Below are 7,564 nucleotides of genomic sequence, written 5' to 3'. Positions count from 1 at the left end.
AGGTCCTTCTGTCTTGGCGAGCCATCGACGTATTCCTGTACTATTGAGACTCGGTTCTCCAGATACGAGTGGTAAGCGTAGTCCCGTGCAATCCCCAGCTACGAGTGGCCAGCGTACGAGCTCGACACGACAGGGTAGCAGGCGTAGTAGTAGGGAGAGCGGTGGGGGATGCATGGCACAGTGCTTTGGGCCATGTGGCGGTGGGGAGGATGATGATTCAGATAATTTAGACGTGCCTCTGGGTGATGGTACGATTTATTATGACATTACTCAGACAGGAGGCATCTTGATGGATGCGCGGGGGAAGGACATCATGGCCTTCATGCGCTCTATAATTGCTAACAATTACAGAGATTGCTTTATCCACTACAAAGACCACCCAAAGAGGTTGGCTGATGAGACCCTTGCTACTGTTCGCTCTAGGTATTCTAACCCCCCAATCGCCAGTTCACAAATAAATGGGCGAAGTCAAAGATTGTTACGATACTTAGCAATAAAAGATCTTCGCTTAAGAGGCAGGCACTAGCGGAGCTTGCCAGGCTTGAGGCAGGTCAACCACCAAGGGGCCCGCCCCACACCACTCACAAGCGTGAGTGGAAGAAGGCAATGAAGTCAGCGAGGGAGGACCCCAGTCTGCAGCACGTGGAGGCACGGAGGATCTAGATGGAGGAATATGGAAGCGCGCATTTTGGAGCAGGGGGTGTTGAATTATGGGAGGCCCAATTTGTAAGTATCGATCTCAAATTATATTGCTTATGTAGTTTATTAGGAGGTTGTTTCTTTGTACTAATCCCTCCGCAAAGTGTGTCGCGGTCATGCAGCTTGAGATCGTGGGCAGATACCCTACTCCTGTGGAGACAGCCTACCACCGCCACCATCGGAGAGGAGATACATGGAGGCACTTCTATGATGATGAGTTGATTACTGAGGAGCAGTATACCCGAGCTACTGGAGCGGCCCCCTAGGTATTTGAAAGTAATTAAATAATGCCAAAATTATAAGTAAAGATTTGATTTTTTATACATTGATATATGTTGTCCCTTGTTTACAGGCCCGAGCATAAGACGATGAGGAAGAGGAGGAAGGAGGCGCAGAAGGGAGCGTGGAAGGGAGCGAGGACCTGGAGAACATAGATTAGTCGTACAAGTAGTGCTAGCTACTCTTTTTTGTACTTAAAGCCACTGGCTTGGCTTTGTGCCTCTTGTATATACACTCCTCTTATTTTTTGTACTTGAAGCCACATGACATGGCTTAGCTTCGTGCTATATGTATATACAAGCACTTTTTGAGCTTTCAATTTTATTGCGTTTTAAAGTTGTAATGTTTTATTTGGAATTGTAATTAAAATGCAGTTGGCTGTAAGAATTGAATTACACAATGTGGATATGGGATTCTTGTAACTATATAGCATACACAACATACACAGTATTCTGTAAAATATAAAAAAATAAAAAATAAAGCGCGTCTATCAGTGCGTTTAAAAACACGTTTATATACGCGTCTGTCTGTTCGACTTGCGTCTATATGTGCATCTATAAACACGTTTATAAGTGCTTCTATTTATGCATCTAACTGCGCGTCTATACGCGCGCGTGTATCTGATATATAGACGTACAATTAGACGTGGGTCTCCAGATGCAAAAATAGACGCGCGAAAAGACGCGCCCGTAAGTTTTTTATTTAGTTCATGAAACGCGTCTGTGCGCGCGTCTATGGGTGTTTTATCTTGTTGTGATAGGGTGCATAATTTGGTATTTTTGACATCATCGACACATCTGGAGCGGGCCAAAACCCTCGAAAAGACTTTCAAAAATGTCAAAAAGGGGCCTCTAGAGGCTCAAAAAAGGCCAAAATGACCCAGAAAGCCACCTGTACAAATGAAAGCGATTTGACAGGACTGTCAAATCACTTTCACTTGTATAGGTGGCTTTCCGAGCCTGTTTGGCCTTTTTCGGGCCTCCTGGGATCCATTTTTGGCATTTCAAAAGTCTTTCCAAGGTGTTGGCCTGGCATCGGTGCTGTCGAAAATACCAAAATCTGCACCATACATCAGTGGGGATGTGTCATATATTATTGTTTTGGAGGAAATAAAAATGAAGAAATCGTGAATTTCTTTGAGGGCCCCAAAATGAGCTCTCTTGTTTCCTAATGGTGTGTACATACCAGGTCCCATAGGCTATATTTCCAACACCCTCCCCATGGCCATTAACACGTCAAACGGCTTCTGGCATTGAAACATGGCATCTTGGTGCGACAAATTCAACTCCCAACCCATCACCGGGTTGCCAGAGCTGACTAACAAAATTGACCAATCTCGTTAATACACGGGGTTTACATAGGCTATCAACCTTGTGTCAGTTTCCTCAAGAATATAGCTAACACATGTGGACTGCAAAGGCCTACATCAATCATGTTTGAGCTATCTCAAAAATCGTAGTAATCGTTGCTTAAAAGCACTATTTTGCTACCACTCATGATCCTCGTCTCTAACACCAATTGTTTGCCACACATGTGGCCCCGAAATTACCACTCCCCCACCCTCCTAGCCAACTTCCTAACTGGGATGTTCAGAGAAGCCCCACAACCACAAACATCGAAAGCATCCCATTCTTATGGAATTAGTTTTTTCTTTATCCAAGTGTCGCATAGCATATCAAGGGCCTGCTTTTTTTTAGCCCTCTAAATTCCATTAACTACACATATTTACTTAGGTACCACGAGGGGGTTTGGACTACACCATTTTCATCAGAAACCAAGGAGTGGCTATTGCAAACGCCATGCAAGGTGCCTCCAAAACTGTAGATGACCTTCGTGGCATGGGAATGTGCTCGAAGGGATAGTTCCCACGTCTACACCAAGATGGCAAATATGTCACCTTCTTGGCATATTTAAGCTTAACTTGGCATTCGTTCTCATGAGGTGTTGTTATGGCTATTTGTGGTGGCAGATTTCTCTACCCTGCATACTATGCCTTTGCAGACAGCTGTTGGGAATAACGAATATGTCATAGGTGATGGTTAGGAAACACTAAATTGAGTGTTTCTCAAGCTCATAGCCCTAAAATGCATGGGTGGACAAACATTTTCTCCGTCTCCAAGAGAGAAAATTTGTTCAAATCTTAAAATGAATTTCTAGGAGCCAAATGTGGGAATGGCAATGTGCTTGAAGGGACCGTTCCCATGTCTACGCCGTCAAGATGGCAAATATGCCACCTTCTTGGCATATTTAAGCTTAGCTTGGCATTTGTTCTCATGAGGTGTTGTTATGCTAGCTATTTGCGATGGCAGATCTCTTTGTCCTGCATATGCCTTTGTAGACAGCTTGCTGGGAATAACGAATGTCACATGTGATTGTAAGGAAACACTAAATCGAGTGTTTCTCAAGTTCATAGCCCTAAACGTCTCGAGCAGAGAGAAAATTTGGAAACGAATTTCTAGGGGCCAAACGTGGGAATGGGGCAAGTATTGGCAAATTCGATCATTTTTGCCACCCGCAAAGACATGGGAACGGTCTCTAAGAGAAATAGAGATGACTACGAACCAATTCAAGGATACGGGGGTCGTATTCCAAGTATGTACAAAGTCCACCTTATTTTAGGGCTTTGCGAATTGATCGTTTGGCTTTTAATGTCAAGCCCAGCTGGCTATGATAGCCATGGCTCCAGCTCCGAGAAACAATCCCGTGTAGGAGAAAACCTGCAGTGTGAAATCGCTCTGCATTTTTGTGCTTAGAAAATCAGTCGCTATGAGATCGACCAACGACATGTACACTAGGATACCAGCTGACATCGAATCAAACACACCCTCCACTATCAGAGCAGTCGGACTGTTTTCGTTGTAACTCGAAGCGATGCCAATGCCAATGGCGATTCCAGTCGGCGTTGTTACAGAGAAGAAGAAGGCCATGGTTGTGGCCGCACGGCTTTTGAATCCAGCCTGCAAGTGAGTAATGATAATAATAGTTCGTTATGGATGATAATGAGAACTTACACAGATGGAAGAACGTAAGAGTAGGCGCCAGAGACTTCCTAACTGAACAGCTACATGATGAAGGTGCGAGAAAAATACGGTTGTACATTAAGCATGGAATACCTGTGCGATGCACCCCCCTAGAGCCATCCCTTCGAAGAATTGGTGAAATGTGAAGGCTGCCATTAGAGGCCGAATGACGCAAGGGCTTTCAGATGTACCCAAGGAGATGCCTATGATGACTGAGTGAGCTATGATGCCCATTTCCAACACCTGTGATCAACATAAGGAGAAAGTCGAAATCTGAAATAAGTGAATCAAACCAGAGAATGATTCGTTCAGAACAGTTAAATCTCGCCATCATCTACTAAGCTAGGGCAGTTAATCACCTGTGAGATCACGCGATGGCGAAGTCGAGAAGCATCGTCTGACGATTTGTTTTCACTTATAAAGTGAGAGTGACAATGGCCGCTGTGCTCGTGACCGTGAGTCGTCACCCTGGTGAGTTTCCTTTGATCCTCCACACCTTGCCCCATCACACCACGTCCATCCTCGATCGATTGTAGGCTCTCATCTGCGACGTTCTCCCCTTGCTGTTTCTCTTGCATGTTTGCTTTCGTAATAGGCAGTTCCCCAAAAATCGATCATGAGGGTGAAGAGTGCTGCCATCATGGCAATCAACCCGGCGAAAGGAAAGTTGACCCAGGGCCGTTCCGGCAAACAAGGATTTGTTAGAGAATTGAAAGCGTCGGAAAGCATGTGCACGAAGCCTGTAGCGAGAATGACTCCCGCAGCGAAAGACTTAACGACGAGGAAAGGTCTGCCTTCGGGTCTCAAAGCAGAGAAGGATCTACTCAAGAGGGGCATACAGACGCCGACGACGCAAGCAACAAGGATAGCGACGATAGCCCCGATTTTGAGGTGAGAGCGACATGGGTGTTCCTGCAATGGAAGAGGCTGGGGGAGCAATCGGGGTTAGCTGCAGACATGGTACTGGAATGGTAGGGAAGAGAGCGAGGTGGCGAGGGAGAGAGTGAGGAGGGAGTGGGGAGGGAGAGGGTGATTGTGAAGAGATGGAGGAGATAGAGACGGATATAGGCATGGAAGCAGCCATGCAGGGGGAGGGAGGCCGGCAGGGACGTAGGAGAAGACGCAGGGGTGGCGAAAGTGTCGCCATGGATACTTTTGAGCACTGTGCTTGAGCTTGCTATGTCGACACTATGTCGACACTCCCAGACCCTTCCTTTTCATCTTTTGGATTCATTTCCCTTTCAAGACACGTGCCCCCTCTCCGAGAAAGACGCTTTCAGCTTGCACGGGGCAAACGACGAGATCAAAAAAATCCAAGAACTAGGTTCCTCTCAGCACACAACTGGAGTACGCCCGTCTGCCTCGAGCATGAGCAAACGAAGACGAGATCGAATCTAAGAACATGGCCTTTTTAAGTCCAAAATTACTACTCAATAGCTCAGTTCTACATCAACAAAGGGTAAAGCATGCACATCCAAGAAAAAAGGGAAATTCATCCATTTGGAACTTAAGTTGTATCAACTAGCCTTAGAAATCATGTCAACCTTTATGAGGACAAGAAAGTACTCCAAAACACACACACACACACATATATATAGAGAGAGAGAGGGGCAAAGGTTGGCATTAAAGCTCACATTAGTTATATCAAGGGGCTCCTATTGTGGCAAATCTCTTTCTTAAAGTAAATCAAGTTGGTGGATGGCAATTCAAGCTAACCTTGTGGTTTAGCTCACATTGGTCATACCAAAGGCTCTTATTATGACAAACCTCTGCCTTAGAGTCTAAAGTATTCGGAATTTTCAACTCTAAGGAGAGATTTGCACAATAAGAGCTCTTTGATATGATATTGATGTGAGCTAACAATTCCGACTCTAAGGCAAAGATTTGTCACAATAAGATCCCTTTGATATGACCGATGTGAACTTAACCACAAATGTAGCTCGAATTACTATCCACCGATTCAACTGACTTTAAGAAATAGATTTTCCACAATAGGAGCCCTTTGATATGACTAATGTGCGCTTTAATGCCAACCTTTGCATCTCTCTCTCTCTCTCTCTCTCTCTCTCTCTCTCTCTACCTATCTATCTATATATCTATATATGTATATCGTTTTCTCTATTAAGGAGAGGTTTGGGGCAAGACGATTGGGAAAATCTCAAGCGTTAGATTAGATTTGGAAAATACATCAACCGTCGGAACATCCATAGACCCATATGATAAACGTTTGAATCACTAATAAAAAGCGTGAGGATTCGACGAGTCTTCCCTAATCTCGCCTATCTCAGCAATTCATAGCGATTTTCTAAGATCTAAGGTTAGTCCGTCACATTTGACGAGTAAATTTGTTTGCTGCGGAGAGCCATCATCTTCCACACCACAGTCACTTGCAAAATAGATTTGGAATGCCATGACGAGCTCAATTGGAGCATGCTTCTGTGCATGACCTCCTCATTCTGGCCTTCTCACACGCTGACAATACTTTGTTTGATGTAGACGTAGTTCAGCGTGTGTTGGTCACATACTTACAACAGGAGGAAAGTCAAGACAACCTTAGCACGAGTGCCATTTACGAGTTCAATGACTTATGATATCCACTGCAGAGTAGGATCATAAAGGTTGCTAAACTGATGGATATGGATCTCTTAGAGATTACTTGAAGGTTTGGACAAGCTAGGGGCAACGACCTCGATAGAGGAGGAAATTCCAGAAATTCCTATGTCGCAACAACGCGCAGGTTTCTTACTAGTATATATATATATGTAAGGAAGTTTGAGACGTTCTCTCTATAGGAAACAAGGTAAAAGTTTCACTAGGGGTGCCAAAGGAGATGTGACAAGCACACCCTTAGATTATGACAACCCTTAAATCCCCTCTTCGTTTATCCTTCTATCATAGCATTCATTTAAGGCCCTTGCATAATTCCCATAATAAGAGAACCCAAAACAAACGGTATGGCTTTTGCCTTTGGCATGCCAAAGAGAGGATTCTCTATATCATTTACTAGTTTAAAATGAACAAAACTAGGAAGTGTGCAGGCTAGGGAAAGTTGAACATTTTCTAGTAAGCTGAGATAGGGAATCAATCAAAAAATTTCCCTATTCAGGATAATTCACTCCCTTGTTAGTCTATAAAGGGAATCGTTGAGAAATTTCTCTATATATAGGAAAATTTCCCTAGATAGTGAAATTCCTTAGTAATTCCCTGGATAATCTAGCTAGGAAATGTTTCATTTTCCCTAGTCTAGACACTTCCTAGTTACAATCTAGTAAATGATATACAGAATCCTCTTTTTCTTTGTACGAACAAACTAGAAAACATCCTATTTTTCCTAGTTTGCAAACATCCTAGTTTTGAACTAGTAAATGATATAGAGAATCTTCTTTTCCCCCATAGGGAGAGAAAGCAAAATATGAAATCCTAAATATCAATGTGAATTTCTCTAAGTTCTATCATTATAAAAATGAAGCACTCATATTTCACATATTTATATGTAGCAATTTTAACTTTTTAAGAAGTACCTAAAACAATAATAATTGTTATTATAATTACCTTAACTCAAAGTG

General features: G+C 43.5%; 1 pseudogene; it reads right to left on the bottom strand.

Moving 5' to 3' along the window:
• Window positions 1-3,629: 3,629 nt before the first annotated feature.
• On the bottom strand, window positions 3,630-4,957 carry LOC147901322 (zinc transporter 4, chloroplastic pseudogene; annotated as a pseudogene).
• Between the last annotated feature and the right edge of the window lie 2,607 nt (window positions 4,958-7,564).

This window comes from Dipteris shenzhenensis, chromosome 6 (assembly GCF_047967505.1).
Source record: "Dipteris shenzhenensis isolate YYH24624 ecotype China chromosome 6, Dip_SZ_1.0, whole genome shotgun sequence".
In the NCBI taxonomy this organism is placed as follows: domain Eukaryota; kingdom Viridiplantae; phylum Streptophyta; class Polypodiopsida; order Gleicheniales; family Dipteridaceae; genus Dipteris; species Dipteris shenzhenensis.
The sequence above is the reverse complement of the archived record's forward strand: the minus strand, read 5'-3'. Positions and strand labels throughout refer to the sequence as shown.